Genomic DNA, 22062 nt, shown 5'->3' on the forward strand with positions numbered 1-22062 from the left:
TAACTGCTCCCTTCTTTCAACACCCTCACTCCCTAGTTATCCCTGATGTCTCCCAGCTGGAACCATTCCCTGTACATCTCAGGGGTAGGACACTTCCCTCACGGTCTACACATTACTAATATGCTAAGGTTCCCACCCAAACATTCTCAGGGAGTCAGCTCTCCAAATACAGGATGAACCCTCTTGATGATTTCTTAGCCTGGCTTTTGATGGCTTGATTTCAAAGGAATTCTCCAACTTAACACTATGGCAAACTACGTTTTAAATTAAAAGTCATTTGCTAAGTGAAATAAAGTCAAACCAATACTTTATGATCTCTCAGATGTAAAAAATCTAAACCCTAGATTTAACCTAAATGCACACATCCGTAGATATAGACACTAAGCTCAGTTTACAGAAAGCAAATTAGTGGTTGCCAGAGGCAAAAGGTCGGGGATGGGAGAGATGAGAGATTTTTAAGTAAATTGAATTTTAAAATTTGAGAGAGACAGCACAAAAGGGGGAGAGGCAGGGAAAGAATCCCAAGCAGGCTCTGCACTGACATGGGGCTGGAACCCAGCAACTCTGAGATCATGACCTGAGCAGAGATCAAGAGTTGGACACTTAACCAAATGAGCGCCCCTGGGAACCCCAAATTGAATTTCTTTAAACCACCTGTTCAACAAATTGCATTGGGACAACTGGATATCCACATGCAAAAGAAAGAAGCTGGACCCTTTAAAGCTAGAACTATGAAATTCTGAAAACACAGGAATAAATCTTCATGACCGTGGGTTAGGGGATGGTTTTTAACATAACACCAAAAGTATAGGCAACCAAAGGAAAAATACACTGGACCAAATTTAAAACTTTTGGGCTTCAAGGAAGGTGACAAGTCACTGAGTTGTAGGTAACAGGTAAGGGACTCATATCCATAATATACAACTCCTACAACTCGATAGAAAGACCAACCAGCAATGCGTGGGGAGCTCAGTTGGTTGAGTGTCATACTCTTGATGTCAGGTCAGGTCCCCAGAGTCATGGGATCAAGCCCCAAGTTAGGCTCAGTGCTAAGTGTGGAGGCTGCTCAAGATTCTCCTCTGGCTCCCTCCCCAACTCATGTTCCAAAATCAAAAAAGAAAATGTTCTTAGTAAGACTAACTAACTAAAAACTGGGCTACATAGGGGTACCTGGGTAGCTCAGTCGGTTAAGCATCCAACTTCAGCTCAGGTCATGATCTCACAGTTCACGAGTTCGAGCCCCATGTCAGACTCTGCACTGACAGCTCAGAGCCTGGGGCCTGCTTTGGATTCTGGGTCTTGTTGCTCCCCCCCCCCCCCCGTTCATTCTCTCTCTCTCAAAAAAAAATAAACATTAAGAACAATTTTTTAATGGGCAAAGGATTTGAACATTTCCTCCAAAAGATACAAACATCCCCCCAAATTATGGAAAGATGATCAGTATTATTAGTCATTATGGAAATACAAATTAAAATCATAATGACCTACCACTTCACGCAAGTAGGAGGACTGTAACACCAACCAGTGTTGGCAAGAAGGTGGCAGAACTTAGAGTTACCGTCCATGCTGGTGGAACTTTAAGATGGTGTGGCTGCTGTGGGAAACGATTTGGCAAGATTTCAGACACCTAAACCTTGCTGCCCTAGGATTCCACCATTCCGCTCCTAGGTGTCTACTCAAGAGCCTAGAAAACGCGCCCATGTCACAGCAAGGGCAGGTTCTTCCCACCGCTCACAGCAACACGGGCTCACCGCCCCCCCCCCCAAATCTAGCTCCACCAGTCCCCCGCCCCTGGTGGAAAGAACAGGAGGCTAGGTGCCAGCTTCATGAGAAAAACAGAATGCTGTTAACAGTTTAAGAAATGGATGGCTCATATATACATCCTAAGACTCTCATGAAAGAAAAATAAAGAGGAATTAAGAGTCAATGTCCTCAACTGTTAAAAAGGATTTGCATTCTCTGGAAACAGCTGTGTGATGAAAAGCCAAATGGACTGGAAGTTCTCATCCTCAGAAGTTAGTGCTGGGAGATTCCCCGCCCCACACCCTCTCTCTCTGAACCACATCTTCTACCCAGCTAAGCGGTCTGTCTGCAGGTCAAGGGGATCATTAGAGCCTTGAGATACACCTTCACTTCAGCCCCTCAGTTCTCAAGGCAACCAGGTCCTCCCCTCCCGGGGATGAGTCACAGCAGACGCTGACCAAGGTGCTGCTGCCTCCAGGGGACTGGGGCACCAGCCCCTGTGCTTCAGGACCCCACTCGGCATCACCCACGTGCAGCAAGCCCGGTGCCCCGGGGAGGTGGCTCTCTGCAGCTCCTCACCGGACTCGAGGTAAGCACCTACCAGAACTCAGCCGTATCAAAAATACAGCTGACTATGAAAACCAAACCCCCGTCTTTTTTTTTTTTTTTTTTTTTTTTTTTAAGCATAATTAGACCGTCTCCATCCGGGTCCAATTGAGAGAGAGTAAAAACCTATCTTTCTTGAGCAATGGTGACTAGGAAGAAGAGAAACTCTTTCCATTTTGGAGAAGGATGCTGTTTCGATACTTGGGCCCGCCAGAGGGAGGATGGCCGTCTCTACCACAGGCCCCTCCGGTCTTCTGGAAGGAGGTGAACACAGGTGAAGGGATAAGAGCCTATCACAAATGTTAGAAAGCAGTACCTTCCCCAGAGCCTAGGCTGCTGGAGTCCTAGGAAAGCGCTATGGCTCCAAAGTCCACCTTATCCCTGGACGTAAAGGGGAACACAGCCCTAAGCAGGCAGATTGAAGCCACCACTAAGGACTAGACCCCACAGGGAGTCACGGTCATGAGGGACACAAGGTGGGTCACAAATGTTTGCACCACTTACCGCCAAGCACACTGAGCAAAGCTCCGAGCACTGGCTTGGCAGACGCACTGGAGCATCGTCTCAGGTCCCCCGCCACGTGTATGATCACACAGTGAGTCTGTCTACACGTGTGACTGTTCGGGTCCTCTGAGGGGTCACACTCAATTAGCTCTTCTCCTCCCAGAATGGCTTTAATTAGTCCCGTGCCCTAATAACCAGGGATTCCTCCTTGTCGCTGTCAGAGGCCTTCCACTCAGAGGCAGTTGCTGGGAATGACCCCGAGAGCCTTGGAATTTTGCGCTCCCCAGATCCACTGCAGCCAGCCAGCCTGGAGATGCAAACGCCTGGAACAGAGTGCAGTTCCCGCTCTCGTTTCCTTTCAGCCCCGCCTGGGTTCAGGGCTCCAAGCAGCCCCAGGCACCTGGACAGGCAGAGGCTCCGACGGCAGAGAGCTTGCTTCAAAGGGACCCAGAGACACCGGCCGACTCAGGAGTCCCACGCTCTGGAACGTCACAGACAAGACACTGAGAGGCAAGTCTGGGTAGTAAATTCAGGCAGGGGCAGGCACGTGTCACTATAAACACCAGGGCTCATTAAGGTCTCACTAGGCGCGTGTGTGTGTGTGTGTGTGTGTGTGTGTGTGTGTGTGTGTGTGTGTGTGTGTGTGGCACGCGTGGGTGTGGCCTGGTAGGTGTTCTGGGTAGTGGGGGAAAAGTGTTCCGAGTAGTAGAGAGAGGTGTTCAAGGACTCTGGAGACTGAGGAGGATTTTCTAAAACACTATGAAAAGAAACACGTAGGGAAGGAAATTATATTTTGTGCTTGAAAGCTTTATTCTCTCCACCAGGTGCAAACAAGGGTTTTAGGGGTGGGAGTACCTCTCAACAAATGATTCCCAGTCCCAAGCGCTAAAATTAAACTCCTACACAGGCAGACAACAAGGGAGAAATTCTCCCCGAAATTCAGCACCAGCATGCCTCTCCAGATGAAGCCACCAAACCCTTACCTCAAAGACAAGCCTCTGCTGATGTGCACTCGCACTCACGCGCGCGCTCTCTCTCTTTCTCTCTCTCTCTCTCTCTCTCTCTCTCTCTCTCTCACACACACACACACACACACACACACACACAGTCATGTTGATTCTGTTACACTCCAGATAAAGGGGTGTTCCCTACAGGTCAGGAGGAGGGGGGCTCAGAGTCCTCACTCACAAGGCAACCGGCCTCTGAGACTCTCTCCCAAGAGTCATCGAGCTCCCAGTCTCAGGACATCAGAGATACCATCCACGGTAAGATGCACTTCTAAAAGTCAAGAACGCTGCCAATCGAACCATGACATGCTATCAACTGTAAAACATCTGATGCCAGAACACTGAAATGTGAAAGCACGTGTCTTCGAGTCAGCGAGGCAGGGTGACAGCAGATAGGGCCAGCTTCTATCAGAAGTTCCTGGACTGCAGGAACCAGTACCCGCAGAGCAGGACCAGCACCTGGGAAACGGAAGCCAAGTATGTCCGTGAGGACTTACAATCCGGCACACCTCACTCTGTGCTGGGACCAGTACTAGGAACTTTGCATACTTGTGGCCTTTGACTCATGCGACCACCCTGTGAGATATCCCCAAACCCCCTTGACAGAATGGAAAACAGACTCCCAAAGAGTAAGTCATTTGCTGATGCTGGTGAGAAGCAGGGAGTCAACCCCCACCCCCCACTTAGGTCTGAGTTCAAAGCATAGGATTTACTACCCCAGCCTGCATCTTGCAGAAGTCTGTCCAGATGAAGTAGGTATCTAACCACATGTTCGCCCTCTTCCATTGGGATCTTGCCAGCTTCTGGCAACGGGGGAGCATTTTTTCATTAGGTTGTGGGTGGTCAGGAATTTCTTATTAGCTAAACCTCTTCCTGCCCCTTCTTCCATCCACCGCCTTTTTTATTCCTCTTGTTAAGTGAGCCACTGCCCACCTTTACCATTGTCTGTCACCAAGGACCAGTTCTCGAATTTCAGGTAAGGCTGCACAGCAGGCCTTGTATTCATGCCATTGCCCATGTCCCAACGTGGCACAATCTGTCACTCATAGTAACTAAGAAGTCTACATGCACCTGAAGAAATGTGTGTGACCGGTTTAGTGAGTTAAGTTCCTCCTTCCACAAACTCTCGTGGGAATGCTCTCCAGCCAGGGCAAATAAGCCTTCTTAAGGTCTCATCCACAGTGACATCAAAGAAGCCCGACTTTATTTCCTGCTCTCCAGTAGCAAGGCTCAATTGCTTTTTAAGAGAAACAAATGCCAATCACCTCAACCGCGCTATCCCAAATCACTGCTCACTCATTATGTGTGAGCCTCGAGACAGCACAGCTTTTAAGGGACCGGCGTATGCATCGTTCTAACGCTCAACAGGCCAGCACAAAACCATCAGAGAGGGCAGCCCACACCCCAAGCCAGAACCAGAAAAGCTGGATTCTCCATCCTTACCCACCACTCCCAACAACGGGCAAGCCACTGACCTTCTCTGAACTTCAGCCACCTAACCGAGTTCCTAGCAGCCAGTGGGCATTCCGAGAGATCTAACCAGACACCAAGCAGGACTCTGCCCAGGACGGCAACACTGACATGACATGATCACCCGGAGATGGTGGGCAGGACTGGCATGGCCACTGTGTTCACATCAAATGCAACCATTCCCACGATATTAAAAAATTACTGGCTCTTAGGCAAACAGGGCTGCAAAAGAACCACTCACTGCCAGTCAACTCGGTAACAGTCATCCCCAAACAGTATGTTCAACTATATGGGGGGGGGGGGGGGGAGAGCAGAAACACATATTTGGTTTTAATGTTTATTTTTGAAGGGAAGAGAGACACCGAATCTGAAGCAGGCTCCAGGCTCCGAGCTGTCAGCACAGAGCTCGACGCAGGGCTCCAACCCACAAACCATGAGATCATGACCTGAGCTGACGTCAGACACTTAACCAACTGAACCACCCAGGTGTCCCAAGAGATACATATTTAAAGTCTAAAGCTGAAAAATATGGCATAGACATGCTAAGTGTTGAGGTTCACAGGTCAATCCAAGGGAAGATAACATCTGGCCTGAGCTTTCATTCCAGTGGGAGACAAATCTGGATGACAACGTGTGAAGACTACATCGCAGCTATGACGGACACTAGGATGAGCAAACGTGAATGATAGGAAAGTCACCAAGGGATCGGAGATGATCCGGGGCCCAAAGAAAACTCTTCAGAGGTAAATAAGGTTCCAGCTGTAACTGAAGGGTCAGAAAAGGAGGTAACCAGGTGAGCAAAAGGAGAAGAGCACTGACGGAACAGCCAGGAAAGGCCCAGAACAGAAAGGAGGGAAGGCACACTCAAGCCCCCCAGAGAATCAAGAGATTTCAGGGAGCAGGTAGAGGGCACACGGCCCAGTAGTCCAGAGAATCCTGGACTTCATCCTGAAAAAGCAGTGGAACACTTCTCCGTGATCATCAGCAGGAAGTATGGGGTAGGATGGAGAGTTGTAGCCCCTCTGTGGAACAGAAACAGATTGGGGGAGAAGGGTCCAGGAACAGATGGAGGGAGACTGGCTGCGGGGGATGGGGGGGCGAGGGGAGACCCAGAATGGAAAGACACCAAGATGAAATAACATGCTGGCATGGAAAAGACACCCCGTGGCAAAAGTGGGGCCATAAAGCTAAACCAGTTAGAACCTGGGGGTATCTTCCTGGGTGAACTTTCTGTCCATCCGCCCGTCACTCAGCATTAACCAAAGGCACTTGAAGCAGGGCTGTGGTGGTGTGGCATATATAAAACCGCCAACAGCTTCTGGTCACCATGGACTCGTTCTAAGAAAACCATCCCCTAGGGATTATGCCACTGGCATCCAATATGGTACAAATATACACATGCCTTAAGTTACCACGACTAATAGATCACCTCAGTATAAATTAAGTGTTCTGTTTTCACCTAAATTCAGGAAACAGGGAAACAAGTTACCTAAAAGGGGGGGAAGGGGGGGCGGGGAAAGCCTAGTAGCTCTTACTTCACTTCCTTTAGGAGACTGATCACAAACGTTCACTTCCATTTTCAAGGGGAAGGCCTACAGATCCCCGGCATGACCACAAAACCACCTGAATAGAAGCATCTTCTCTAGATGAGAAGAGTCACATGAAGTGGTATTAAAAATAACAAACATTTCAAGGGTTTTCAAAAAAAAAATCACAAGCAGATGGGGCTCCGGTTCATTTTTAGACACAGAAACAGACTTTGAAGAGAAAGGGGAAGTAGGTACCACCCTCTCGCAACAAGCGTTCTGCCCCTGCTGGCAAAGGGGAGTCGGCAAGAACCGTGAACTTAACAGGACCCGGCGAGAATCTTTCAAGTGCTGGCATCTTGGATTCGGCAAGCCACTGTTGTCACTTCATCCTCCAAGCATCCCTCACTGGCTCTCGGCCACCCTGGGTCCCTGCCTTCAACATCCAGGCCTCCAAAAAGCCCCCCTTGACCACCGGCCCCAGACCAGGTTATAAGCACATTCAGGGTCTCCTGCTTCTCAGGGCCACTCACTGTCATCGGGATTCTCTAAGTATTGACACTTATTGTTAAAGGCCCGTCTTCTGCTGCTAAAATTTAAATCCTAGGAGGGCAGGCCCCCCCACCTTTTTTTTTTTTTTTAATCTCCAGAGTCCCCCCCACACCAACAACTTGAAAGAACAGGAGCTTGATGAATATTTGCCAACTTCTTGAATAACCAACTTGGTCCAGAGTAGGTACGTTGATAACATTTGAAGAATGCAAACATGGGAACATGCCCCGTCTTCAGCTACACAGGACTCGAAGTCTTTTCCATCCCGTAGCTTTGAGGCAGGAAATGCTTACAAATGTGGGGCCTGCACTTGCTTTTACCTTTTATTCTTCACCTCTTCAGAAATCTGAGCTGAGGAACTCAGCGTAGTTACGATCCCTGAGAAGCCGATGGCTTGTAATGTCTTAGGAATCCGTGTTTCTGGTATTTCATGGGAAAAGGACATTTTGGGGGGGGGGGGGGAATAAGACCGTTATTTAGAAGGGATGGACGTATCATCCAAGTTCTTCTGGGAGTGACTTAGGAAATCCATCAGCACAAGACGACTGTTGCGCTAATTATGGGATTTCCAGGCTGTGTGGGAGGGACGACAACACAACCACCCTTGTTTCACTTTTTATAACGTGGCAATTGCCGATTCCATTTTTCTGCCTCTGCTAATCAGGTCCTTTGGGTCAGACTCATGAAAGGCTTTCTCATCAAGTAACGAAAAACAGTGCTTGCCAAAAAGAACAGCAGCAAAAGACTGCACACCAAGGCTCATACATCGTCTGACAGAGACGATCATCAGGAACCCCGGAGCCCAAGTTTTCCAACTGAGGTTTCCAAACCTCAACCACAAAGGTTCTGGAGACTTGAAGCACAAAGGGCAAAGGACAGTGAACAGGCCCTCCCTGTAAGAACTACCCTGATCCTTACGGGAACACATTTTAGAACCTGAAAGCATGAAGCCAGCCCAGGCCACGTGTCTACACGACAGTAGTGGCGTGATTTTTTTTCCACCCAAAGCATGCATATAGTAACTCGTTTATTACAAGTTGTTGCAAGGGAACACTTTACGCACCCAGGTCCTCACCAGATACCCGTTACCGCCGCCGACAATAACGATGGCGGTTATTCTTATCACTATTAGGAGTGACTGTTTACTTCTCTATTCTCCCCCTAATCTTCTCTTTTTGGTCTGGCCTAAATGAAGTTCCCAGTTCTAGAAGAACAACTTCCCACATCTGATCAAAGTTCGGGCAACTTGTTTCGTCTCTCGAGCACTTCCTTTTTTGAGCTTCTTGTTGCCAGGAAACAGTGCAACTGGATGTTTACAGACTTGGGATCTACGTCCTCTGGGAACACTGGGGCCACCAGCAGCCAGAGGCAACGAGACTCCTGAATCTGCCTTTTGCTGACAGAGCTCTGGCCAGACCGAAACGCTCAGGACCTTCACTGCCAAACACAGGAGCCGGAGGTCACCACAGCCTCCAAACCTCTGCTTTCTCAACCCCCGTCATGCACAGAGAACGACACCCCTCGGCCCTGCTGCCCCCTGAACCCTGTTGTACACACTGCTCCCAGTCCTCTGTGGGTCTGGCCGTTGGTTTTCTCTCCCCCTCACCCCCAACAGCCCAGAGAAATGGCACTTCATCCAGAAGCCTGCCGGACAGTGGTAAAATCGCCTGGTTTATTCGTGGTGTCCAAACAGGAAGTGAACCTGCTAACAGCTACGTATAGACACGAGTCAGTTCTTCGAAAGGACTAGGAGATGAAGGATTTTGAGAAGACTTAGCAGAAGCAGGGAGGGAGAGGAGCTCGCCCAGGTGGGCACGGAGCAGCTACAGCTTCATCCCACTGGGCTCATCTATCGGAAGCCAGAAAGAGGAAACCTTAGGAGAATGGCCCACTCACGCTGCCGTTCACAGCATCCTGACCCAAGCTGCTCTAGGGGAGCCTGTTCCTTAACCGTCCCTGCTGGGGGACCATCGGGCAAGCAGCACCCCTGACTGCGGGGCACCGTTCACCTACCAGGGTCAACAAGCAAATCCCTTTGTGAGCTGGTTTCCAAACTTCCGTCTTTCTAGCAGAAATGACCTGTACACTGAAAGCTATGAGAACTCCACGTTTCTTCTTCCCCCGTGCCTAGAAACATTATAAGAAATCTCTGGCAAAAAAAAAAAAAAAAAAAAAAAAAAACACTCCAAGTTTAAGGTTCAAGAAACATCCTTCACATGAGGCAAAGTCATGTTTTTCCCCTGTACAGACAACCTGCTTACAGACCTGTGCCTTCTCCCACCAAGCCTGCACTTCTCTCATCTTGGACAAGACGAACCCCTTCCCCTGCTCAGCCTTTCCTTCTCCGTGTGCACATCACACTGCCGATTCCCTCCCCTGGATGCTCGCATTTACTCTTCCCTGCACTTGTATTTCCGATCTCTTGCCTTCTATTGGTTGTTCTTCACAGCTCTTTTAAAATACCCCATTCTCCCACAGGGAAGCAGGGTGGGGGGGTTGCATTCGCTCCTCTGCATCATTATGCCACTCATCATTTGCCCACCCTCTCCTATCCTGGTTCCTGTATCCTTTGAACTCAGCTTCTCTCAATTTTCCCAGAACTGTACTGTGTTACCATCTTTAACAACATCCAGGCCCAATCAATGGTACATGTTTTCCCCCCCTCAATTTACACTTGATTCTCCATGTATCTGTTTTGGAGCACATCTCAAAAAAAAAAAAAAAACCACTCTCCTTCCTTGGTTTCCATGACAACACAGTCTCTTGATTTGTCTCCTAATTCTCCAGTTATTCATGGTCTGACTTGGATTTCTTATGGTCCTCCCACTATTCCACAGGGGTCTTCCCTAAGGCACCAGGCTGATCTCCATTTACACAGATCCTCAACTCACCCCATTGAGAAGATCCCTTATCCTTACAGTTCTAGCACTTGCGTCTCCAAAATTTAGACCTCCCATCCTCAGCCCCCCACCTACACTCTGGTTTTTCAATATGATGGATACTACCGGTATTAGAGCAAAGACAGGGAGTGCTTCCTCCATGCCAAGCGCTGGTCCACACATTTTAGATGAACTCCCACTTAACCCTCATACCTACCCTTATGGGGTAGGTGCTATCATCCCCATTTTATGAACGGGGGAAGTAAAACAGAACGTTTGCCCACAATCGCACAGTTGATAACCAGGTAGTAACTGAGAGTTGAACAGAAGCACGTGGAATCCAGAGTCCCAACTTCAAACCAGGCTCTTTTGAGGGCAGTGAATGATTTCCCCCTGCAAAGCTATTTCTAGCTGTCACGTGATCTTCATTCAAAATCAATGTCATCCATGCTAGACCTCCACCTCTAGAGACTTGGAATTTTTCTTCCCTTATTATTCAACTTTTGAACAGACCCTGAGGACTTTCCCCCAGGTCCAAAAAGGTGACTCCCCTCCCACTCGCGCACATTTCCACCATTAGTAGCCCATTTCCTCCTTTCTGCTCCTTCCCAGTGGGTGGAAACATCTCAGCACATGCTCCCTCCAGCTGCACCAAAGGTCTGGCTCAAGAAGCTGCAAGGATTTCCCTCAATGTGTCGGATGCCACACACCTACGCGCCTGGTCATTCAGCTCCCCCAATTCTAACTTCGCTGCTAGGTTTAGAGTAGGAGTCCGTCAGGGTGGTCATGTCCAACATACATCTTCCTTCTCAACACATGCCATCTTCTCTACCTACGAAGCTCTCCATTTTTTCCAAGACCCAGCTCAGAATCCACCCACTCCTAAAAGGTCTTTCCTTGCTCATTAGATCCATTCCATGAGCACTATGCTTAATGTGTATTGTTCGAGATACATCTTTTCACATTCCCTTTTTCTCCTAAGGTCTCCCCAAGTCATCATGTGTCTCACCCCCCCCCCCACATCAAGCTTGCAGACTGTTCTTTTGTACTTCACCTCCCCTCTCCAAGAGCCTAGTCCAGGGCTAACTGCAGTGTTTAACAGAACAGTGATCCCCTCGAAGGTGGTATGTGTGGTCCCGGGCCCACGAGCATCTACAATTATAAGAAGGTGCATGTTTACCATCACACCGACAAGTTGCCAGTTTTTAGGAGCACCAAGCCTTCTTGTCACAACATTTTGGGCTTTCTGACAACAAACTGTGCTTTATTAGTTTTTTTATTTTAGAGAAAAATAGGAACACAAGCAGGGAAGAGGGGCAGAGGGAAAGAATTTCAGGCAGGCCCCACACTCAGCACAGAGCCCGATGCGGGGCTCAAGATCTGACAACCCCAAGATCATAAGCTAAAATCCAGAGTCGGACGTTCAACTGACTGAGCCACCCAGGCACCCCTATAAGCTGCACTTTAGAAAGAAAAAGTGTCCATCTATGCTAGGAGTCCATCTGGCGAAGTACAGTTCCAGAACCTTAAATGGGCCTGAATGGGGGGGGGGGGGGGGGGGGGAAACAGGACTTGAGGAGAGATACACACTTAGGCAACAGTTCCCAGATAGGTCAGAACACATGCTCAGGCCAAAAGTTCAATGTGGTATCAGCCCAGCTGCACCCTTGTGCTTAGAAAAATCTTTGTTGGGGCACCTGGGTGGCTCAGTTAAGTGCCTGTCTCTTGCTTTTGGCTCACGTCATGATCTCATGGTCATGACATCGATCCCTGTGTTGGGCTCAGCACTAGGAGTAGCCCCTGCTTAAGATTCTCTCCCCCGGCCCTTACCCCGCTCCGGCTCGCTCTCCAAAAGTAAATAAAAGAAAAAATAAGAAAACTAGAAAAATCTTGTCTTTCTGAATTCAAGCACTCTGGACTCCAGGACCAAAGCCTGGCATTTGAATTTATTTTAATTTCACCCACACACGATCGAAAGGTTAGCCACAAGAATACCAACAGCAAAGTACAAATAAATTTGAAACTCAGCATTGAGAAAAATATGGATCAAACCACAAAGTCAAGATTAGGAGACAAATAATGCAGACATTCAAGCTAGGGTTTCTGGGCTGTGGCAGTTTTGCTAATGTTAACTGAACAATTACCGTGTTCCAGGAAGGCTCTGAGCACTTGACATGACTGCACTTTACGATCGCCCCCCAGCAACCCCATGAGGTAGGTAGTACCCTTAGAACTAAGTGTTAGGGCGCCTGGGTGCCAGAATGCTAACCGAGGCACAGAGAAGTTCAGCGACCCGTCCCAGGTCCACACAGAGAAGCAAACTGTAGAGCTGAAGCCTGAAGGGGACAATCCGATTCCCGAGCCTCACTCAGGGGCCTTCCTGGAGCAAAGCAGCAGCTACAGATCTGGTTCTGCACCCGACAACGGCCCTCCTGCTTCCGTACTCCCCGTGCTCGCCCACGGACATGACCTAGAAGACCGATCCATCATCTGCCTCTCAAAAATCATTTTAAAGCCAATTGATTTCCTTTTATTCAGCACTGTGAGGCCTATGATGCGTTACCAAGGCCTACACAAACCACGTTGGATAGAACACATAGAGGGACTGGATTCCATAAACACTACCGGCCCGCCCCCCAGCCTCATCGAGGCATGAGAATCAGGACAACACAGCCATTGTCCATCAGAACAAAGCCAAGCTGTTGCACACATCAAGGAACAACTACCGTCTTCTCCCCCATTCACGCTTCTCCAAACCTCAAGGCTCAAGCTGAAAACAGGACTCCTCTGCCCCCTTGCTCCACTGGCATCTAACAGGCCCAGGAGCCCCCCCCCCACCCCGAGTTTGGTTAGGAGACCAAGGGCAAGCCCCCAAGGTGAGGCTCTCTGCCCCAGCTCTGCTCCTCATGTCCTGCTGTGCCCTGCTGGCTGTAGCTACGAATCCACGGAGCCGGACCTACAGCAGAGCCCTTTCGTGAGGGTACCGGGCCCTCGGGGAAGCTCTGCAAAGATAACCCAGTGCCCAGCCTCCCCACAGAAGGTCCTAAGTCAGGGGTTTTGCAAACATTCCCCAGGTGTCCTGGAGGTGAAGTTTGAGGGGAGCCCTGGGCTAGAGGGGTTCATGCCCCGTCCTCACTCTCCCTTTAGCTGCTCTGGGTTTGGAAAGCTCCCTTGGTGTTTCAAAGACCAGAAGAGGAAGAAGAGGCTGGCAAGAACTCAACACGGGGAGAGGTTGCTCTTGACTGTGTTTATTGGCAATTTTCGTGCAGGTAATTTCATTATAAGATGCCTCCAGGGCCCCACACAGGGGCTAAGGGGAAGCTCTGGGCTCTCCTCCAGGGCACATACTACAGGGAACACACACTGATTTACTCACAGCCTCCTGAAAGCATCCTGCTTCCTGGAATACTTAGTCTCTGGAGTTCTCTTTGCTTAAAAAAAGGGGGGGGGGGCGGTGAGGGGGGTAAGGAAGCCAAAATTAGGAGGAATTCTTCCCTCTCGTTGGCCGCCTTCCTCCAATATAATCACATACATCAGAGCCTTGCTTTGGGCATTCCAAGTGCATCAGCTTACACCTGACAACCAGCCTGGCTTGTCAAGCTGTCTTTACCTACAGCAAGGTATGGAATATGCAGATTGGGATATGATCAGCAGCGGCTGGTCATGCTTTAGAAAGAAAATCGAACCTACCCACAGCACAGGCAACCTCGCTTTATTCCCTCAACAAACAAACTACACACCTGTGTGAGAAACACTAACCCACAGGACCAATGGCACAGTCTGGGCATCAAAACAGAGAAGATCTGGAGAACCTGAAGGACCACCTTCTCCTGCTGACCAACCGTGGGGACCTGGGAAAGCCACGTGGCCTCCCTAAGCCTTAGCTTTCTCAATTATTTAGTGCCATGAAAAATCAGATCCCTGCAAATGAGATCTCAGGAAGGAGAAGGAATTCAGGGAAGATTTTTTCCTGGAGGGTCTCTCCTACAGCTTTGTCTGAGAAAGCGCCAAAAGGGGGGGGAGCAGGGTGGGGGGATGTGGGAGAACAAAAGGGGAAAAACCTGGTCTGTAGTCATGGCAACAAAACACCAGTTTCACTGATCCCTGACAGCTCAGCACCAGTACACCCTCCTGACATTGCCATGTTCTTGTCAGGAGGCCAAGAGCAAGCTCACCCACATTGACCTTGGCAGCTACGATCTACTCCCTTCCACTGCCCAAGGCCTGCCCAGCCCGCCTTTTCCTGCTTCCCAAAACCCTCTATAGGATCAGCTCCCAGCTGGTCTCAGAAAAAGCCTACAGAGCAAAGCTCTCCTCCTTACTCACAAAAGTAAATCGCCCTTTTAGTGCTTCCTATAGTGAGTGGTGGCTGCTTCAACAGCAATCCTAAAAACACGTTCACCTGCCTTTCAGGGCACATTTCTCAAGGTGGCATGAAGGAGTGACTAGGAAGTGCTTCGGAAAGGCTGAATCACTGCCAATGAAAAGGCATGAGCATGTGGGAGAGACCATCCCTGGTGTTCCACGGGACAGGTCCTCAGGTTTACCTGGTGCCAATGCGGCTTCGTTTTAGATTTTGTTCTAATACACTTCCTCGGCTTCCCGTGCTCACTGAAGATTAAAAGCAGCCAGAGATGTGTGGCAGAGGGAAGAAGCTAACAAGCAGGACAGATGCACGAAGCCTCCAGAAACGGAACTATGTACCTGTCCCACTCAGGAAGCAACCCCACGCAGCAGCCCTCACTTCTGTTTCAGAAGGAACTCCAGGGTGATCCAAGTGGGGGAAGGGAGGCATTAAGGAACATGTGGAGGCACTGGTGGCCCGAGGGGTCAACCACAGCCTCCCGGGAGCAGAGACAAAGCTTGCCCAAGTATTTCTGATGTAGTTAATTTTATTCTGACCAGCATGGGTCAGGACCTGCGAGAAACAACGAAAACTCCAATGGCCTCCCTACAAAGAAAAACAGAAGTTGCCTCTCCCAACGACCCTGGTCTGTTCCATCAAGAAAAAATATGAAAAGATTTGAAGTATCAAAGGAAAAAAAAATGAATTCATTTCCATGACTATTGTCCAGGACAGCTGCACTGAAAGCATTTACATACACTATTAAATGGCCCTAATAAGTATGAATATTGCGCCACATAAAGCATATAAAAGGTCCGTGTCTGAAATATCTGAAAGTATCAAAAACAATAAACCCAGTCGCACAAAGAGCAGTGATGACTGCAGATACATGGATATTTCCCCCCATCAGGAAGACAATAAATTAGTGGACAATTATAAGAAGAAACACTCCGCATTCTGAAAACTAGTTATTAGTGGTGCATCAACAGGAATAAGTTTTCCAGCTTGAACAGTAAGGGCCAGCTGTGACTTCATTACAAGCTCGAGGCCCAGAGCCTGCTCCACAAAGCAGGTTCGCCGTGTGAAGCAAATTAACATTCCACTTCTCCTCGGGTCCTGTGATTTCCCTGGAAAGCCCTGGGCCAGTCAGCAAGCTGGACTTTTCCTCCCAGCACAGAAGGGAAAAGTCATGAGAAAGGACCAAAGAAAATCAACAGTGATCAAGCAATGCTGCTCTGAGCCTGGACCTAAAAGAGCACTCTTTGACCCTAGTTCCCATCATCTGGTCATTTATTTCCTTGTGCCCCAGAAACCCACCTTCACTTCTCTATACGGACAAAGACCTAGGACTAACAGTAGAGAAGTGTCCATTAACTTGGTTCCTGCAGGAGCTCCGGACCACAGATGAAAAGCACACTCTACTGGAGGTAAATCCGAATCCGCTCCCATCTGGAACCCTTCTTGGGCTTCAGGGCAACACCCTCCAGCCCACCACCAAAACACCTGAAGACCCACTCTGCTCCGGATTCGGGCTGCATCCTTCAAAGGAGGATGTAGGGACATAACAGTTGCCTCAGTTGGCTTACCAGGAGTCTAAACATGGTTTCTGACCACACTTGGGAGACAATGGCTCTCCTGCAGCCCCGCTTCCTGGGACCTGAGGGGATGCAGGGGCATCTCTGGGCAGCGTGCTGAGAAGCTGAGACTACAACAGCTGGTGCTGAGGTCTGGAACAGTCCTCATACTCTGCCCCTGTATCTGATGCTGCCCCCAAAGCCTAGAAGCACAGGGGACTTGTGAAGGAAGGCAGATTTTTCTCTCTGCATCAATTTTACCCGAAGCCTGAATAGGAAACCATGACAGCAAAAAGAGGAGGAGGGCTGGCTAGCTCCCAGCAGAATTCAGAGACCGTGCAAAAGAATATAGGTATGTGTATCTGTATGGTTACCTTCATAGAAAATAAAGTGTAGCCCCGGGGTCCTTGAAGGACGCAACCAACATTCTATCATACAGACCGAAGAGATGCTGACCACAAACAGAAGTACTTAATTATGTTCACAGTCCACAAATCTGTTACAAGTTCCACTTTAGGAAATGATCTTAAAAAGAAATGATCTTAAAGCAAGCAGAAAACCAGATACTACCTACCCACCAACAGGCCTATCACTCTTCCCCATCTGTGATACAATAATTCGGCTATTCAGTGTAGACTTGGAGGACAATGGGCTCCTACTTTCACTTACATTTTGTAGGGAGGGGAAGTGATTGAGGGAGGGGGGAGGGGGACTGAGAGTGAGGGAGGCAGGGGAGATAGATGCTTGGTTCCGGTGAGCAGAGAAGGCACTAGGGTAGATGATAACTTCCTTCCTCATCTGGAAAGCCAACAGACTGAGGCAGCCATCCTGAGATCTCCTCCCAGCCCCGTCTAATCCACATACATGCAACCTCTCCTTTACTCCTTACCAATTGGTTCTTGAATGATAAACCACAAATCAAATCCTAGTAAAACAGAACATCCTTATTTCCTGCAGCCCTAAGGATGTAAAATGCAGGTTCTGCTTCTAGAAACCCGTTTTCTACATTAAACATCCCCAAGAGATTATGAAAAAAAAAATGCAAAGACGGCAAAACCCAATGTACACATTCACACACGTTTATCAGGTTCATGAAACCAACGAGGATCAAAACTAGGCTGCAAATTTTCATTTTCGAAGAGGTTTCTGCAACATGAGTTAGACTGACCAGGGCATCTTAAGACAGACGTCCCGTAAAATCAGGGGTATGGCATTTTTTCGACACTTCTGTACCACATACCCAGAACTACGCCAATGTTACCCGACCAAAATCAGCAGAGTCCTTCTCAGAGTTTGGGCCTGGCCAAAGAGGCAGAGAAATCCCTCAAATCTCCCAGTAGCAGAAAGGCATTCTTTGTCCTCCCCCAGGACCTTCAAACTACATTTTTTAAAAAGACAAAGGGGCACCTGGGTGGCTTGGTTAGCTAAGTATCTCTTGATCTCAGCTCAGGTCTTCACCCCAGGGCCATGAGGTTCAAGCCCCACATGGGGCCCCACACTGAGAATGAAGCCTACTTTAAAAAAAAGACGATGACAACAACCATTTGATAGAAAACTTTCAGCTACCAATTCAACGTGCGTGAATGGTTCCTCAAAACCTTTAGGTGGTGGTGCAAGTTTAAGCAGAAGTCTGACTTCACCATCACCTCAATGACCCTCTAACTCCTGGCCTTATTAAATACCCATGGAGCCCCATGGGGCTCAGTTAAGTGTCTAACTCTTGGTTTCAGTTCAGGTCATGACCTCACAGTTCATGTCTAAGCCCCACATCAGGCTCTGCTCTGAAGCAGGCATGGAGCCTGCTTGGGATTCTCTCTCCACCTCTGCCTCTCTCCAGCTCGCATGTGCATGCTCACTCTCTCCAACTTTAAAAAACAAATTAAACACCTGCTGCTAATAGAAGCCTTGCACTTCGAAGTTCTCAACTTTTCTGTAATACCTTTCAACTTTTTGAAATGTTTTGTGCAGTTTCCCCTGAATGCTGATATGATACCAACTTTTTCTACTCCCCCCACCAAGGTGATCAAATAAATCATCCTTGGCTCAGGTTGTCTCCCTGACATCTCATCTCACCTGTTCCTGAGTATTTTGAAGACAACCTTTGCTAAAATGATCGCTTCATGCGATGCCCTATAGATTCGCCTTCTGAACATACATCCCTGCCATCACACCTACCAGGTGTCTCTACCCCTGATCATTCCAGCAAATCACTGCCAACGGACTCACAGGGGCAGAAGCCAGAGGGTGGGATCTGTCAAAGCCAATAATGAGCTGGGCCACTATAGTAGGAAGAAGGTCTCAGTCATGGTTAAGGAAAGACCACAGAAGTAAAGGGTCACCAGTCAAACTAAGGGTATTCATTAGCTCTTTGCCCAGTACTACAGGGTCAAGGGACAGGAGCAGGAACCAGAGGCTATAAAGTAACTTTTCCCTTGTCTGGGATAATCAGGTTAAACATTGTCATGTCTGAGACCATCAAAATAGTTCTTGCCTCCCCCAATTTAAATGCCTGGATATTTTAATTTTTAACAATAAACTAATCTACCTTTTGGCCTTTTCTTCCTATCCATTCTTTTTAAGCATCTGGCTCCTGCTCTGTACTACCACATTGAAACTGCAACCCCTCTGAACTTGACCTGAATGACTAGCCGCTCTTAGATACTCTTCCCCAATTGGTTTCTACGATGTGAATTCCAAATGTCTACCTTCAGTCCTGACCACATTTGCCCAACAAAAAAACCCGTCTACACAACGATCTCCAGTTAATATACACAAAACAAGGCCTGCATCTTTATGGCTGTAAACAGAAGACCTAACTCAAGATGGCTTGAACTAGGGGTCAGCACTTTTTCTGAAGGGCCAGACAGCACCTATTTCAGGCTTGTGAAGCAGGTATTCCCTTCCACAGCTACCCAACTCTGATGTTACAGTGCTAAAGCAGCCACACAATACGTGAACAAATGGGCATTGTCACATTCCAACAAAACTTTTTAATGTTTATTCTTAAGAGAGGAACAGCATGAGTGGGGGAGGGTCAGAGAGAGAGAGACAGAATCTGAACCAGGCTCCAGGCCCCAAGCTATCAGCACAGAGCCTGACACGGGGCTCAAACTCAGACTGTAAGATCGTGGCCTGAGCCTAAGTGGGACACTTACCCAAATAAGCCACACAGGTGCCCCAAAACTATATCTTTAAAAAAAAAAAAAAAAAAACACCCAAGTGGTAGATTGCCCATAGGCCATAGTTTGACAACTGTAGCTGTAAACAGCAATTATTTAATCTTACAAAACAAGGAAGACTTGAGGTAGAGAAATCCTAGGGCTGATTAACCCAGTCACTCAACCATGTACAAAGGTCCTCTTTCTGTCTTCGGCTTTGCCATTTAACAAAACCAGCTCTCCTCATGGTCACAAGATGGCTGCCACAACTCCAGGAGACTCATGCGCACACGACATTCAGCAGAAGCTCAAGTGGCTTCTTCCTTGTGTCCCTTCTTAGGGTAAGGAAACCTTTCAGAAGCCAACCAGTCTTGGGGCACCTGCGTGGCTTACTCAGTTGAGTGTCTGACTTCCGTTCAGGTCATGACCTCACGGTTCATGAGTTGGGAGCCCCACGTCGGGCTCTGTGCTGATATTTCAGAGCCTGGAGTCTGATTCAGATTCTGTCCCCCTCTCTCTCTACCCCCCTCCCCTGCTAGTGCTCTCTCAAAAATAAGAAAAGAGGTCAACCTGTCTTACTCGCAGGAATCACACCCCAACCCTTATCAGGGTTCCCATGATGGGCTTAGACCAATCAGGACGTACTAGAGTCACATGGGCAAGGGCTGGACTGCCTCCACCAGCCCACATCCAGACTCTGCCAACACCGAGGAAGGGAAATGCTATTGGGTGGAGAACAGGCAGTGCCCACAATAACCTTCTTCCTCCAAGCAGCCCACCCCCAAGTTTTGTAACCACTCACACCTGGTGCACAAATACTACCTGAAATCTCACCATCTTGTCTATCTGGCAGAACACACGCTGACTTTTATGACAGAACACTGCTCGGCAGTTGTCCTAGTGTCCCTCTTCAGAAGCCTATGAAGGCTCCATAAGCCGCTGAAGAGCAAGTGCTCAGCCTGTACTTGGCCCCAACCTTCTGCTGGACTTTCTGTACCCAGCCCTACACCAAGCCTCTACAGCAGGGCTCACCCGCCCGCTGTCCTCACACATTCTGGCTCATGTTCCTTTCTAGACTGCCCCTCTTACTGCTTTCCCAGCCTGAGATGTCCTCCCCCCCTCCTCCAGGTAACCACATCTTCATGCTTTCCAATGCTGGCACGCACAGAAAAAGTGATGCCACAGCCCTGGGAGATCTGGGTTTGACCCCCCACCCAGCTCAGTCACTTACTGCTGCACAGAGGCTTAGTTACACTGAGCTTCCTCGTCCCCATCCATGCAGCCAGGACCGTATTGCAGAGTCAAGACAGGTTTCATTGACACCAGACCTGGAAGATAATTCCCTTCCTCCTCTTGAATCACACCCACCCACCCCACCCTGTCCCCCCAAAAATCTTTGACCATTCTTGCTCCTACAAGACCTATTTCCCATAATTAGGATTAACCCACTGCAGATACCTTACAGCTTTCAAAAGCTTAAGTTACATGCCAACAAAATGTTTATTTTTTAAGTAGGCTCTACACCCAATCCAGGGCTTGAACTCAGAACTCTAAGGATTCAAGAGTCAGACAGCCAGCCAGGTGCCCCACAGATATCCTACTTTGAATCACTGGGTTTGAAAGGGGATACAGGGGCGCCTGGGTGGCGCAGTCAGTTAAGCGTCCGACTTCAGCCAGGTCACGATCTCGCGGTCGGGGAGTTCGAGCCCCGCGTCAGGCTCTGGGCTGATGGCTCGGAGCCTGGAGCCTGTTTCCGATTCTGTGTCTCCCTCTCTCTCTGCCCCTCCCCCGTTCATGCTCTGTCTCTCTCTGTCCCAAAAAAATAAAAACGTTGGAAAAAAAAAATTGAAAGGGGATACAAAACCCCTTTTCAACCCCCGAGTCCCGTTCTATGCAATACTGTTTAGTTTCAGGATCAGGTAAATAGGCTACAGAAATCTGACATTTCTCACCCTAGAATGTACTAGGAATATACACTCAACTGATTTTTCAGGGAAACTGCCCCCATACAGTCACGGACACCTTTGGCAGTGAAAACAAAAAGGCCTGTAACAATAGGCTGATAGTAAGTTGACAAATTTTCTTTACCCCATAAGCAGCAAGTAGCAATATTCATCACAGCACGACGGGGAGCCCTGACCAGGGTGGGCAGGACGGGGAGAACAAAAACCACACTCAGGTGAGTGCATCAAACCTGGGGGGTAGAATATCGGTAAGACGACTCAGTGGTTCCGGCTTTGATGGAAGACACGTGGATGCAGACGGGGGGGGGGGGGGGGGGGAATCTCCAGGGACACGACGTCTCCGAATTCATCAGGAAAGGGAAGAACCTCACCGTGGTCAGTGATTCAGCAAAGCCATCAGTTACATTAACTCAACAACAGTTCAAGTCACATTTCCTATGGGCAAGGGGGCCACCAGCCATTGTTTGGTCACATGTGAGTGGCATTTGACTAGACTCTTCCACATAGAGCAGAGACAGACCGCTAAAGCCTTTGCGCTGTATGTAGGAACAAGAAATTCTGTTTCTGGATCTTCTGTAAGTTTTCTAGATTTAGAATACTTGTCACTAATTCTTATTCCAAGTAACGTTTCAGAAACGTGTGAATTGCAAGAATGAGAGTTTGTATTACATAAGCACAAAATCATGGCCCATGTCCAGGATACTTGCTGCTTCCTTGCCAGAAAGGTACTCAAA

At 48.6% G+C, this 22062-nt stretch overlaps 1 protein-coding gene across 4 annotated transcripts in view; it reads right to left on the bottom strand.

Moving 5' to 3' along the window:
- The window catches only part of PRKCA (protein kinase C alpha), a 403084-nt gene that overhangs the window by 287700 nt on the left and 93322 nt on the right, over nt 1–22062 (bottom strand). The gene's annotated exons all lie outside the window — the stretch shown is intronic.

The sequence above is a fragment of the Felis catus genome, chromosome E1 (assembly GCF_018350175.1).
Source record: "Felis catus isolate Fca126 chromosome E1, F.catus_Fca126_mat1.0, whole genome shotgun sequence".
NCBI classification, from domain to species: domain Eukaryota; kingdom Metazoa; phylum Chordata; class Mammalia; order Carnivora; family Felidae; genus Felis; species Felis catus.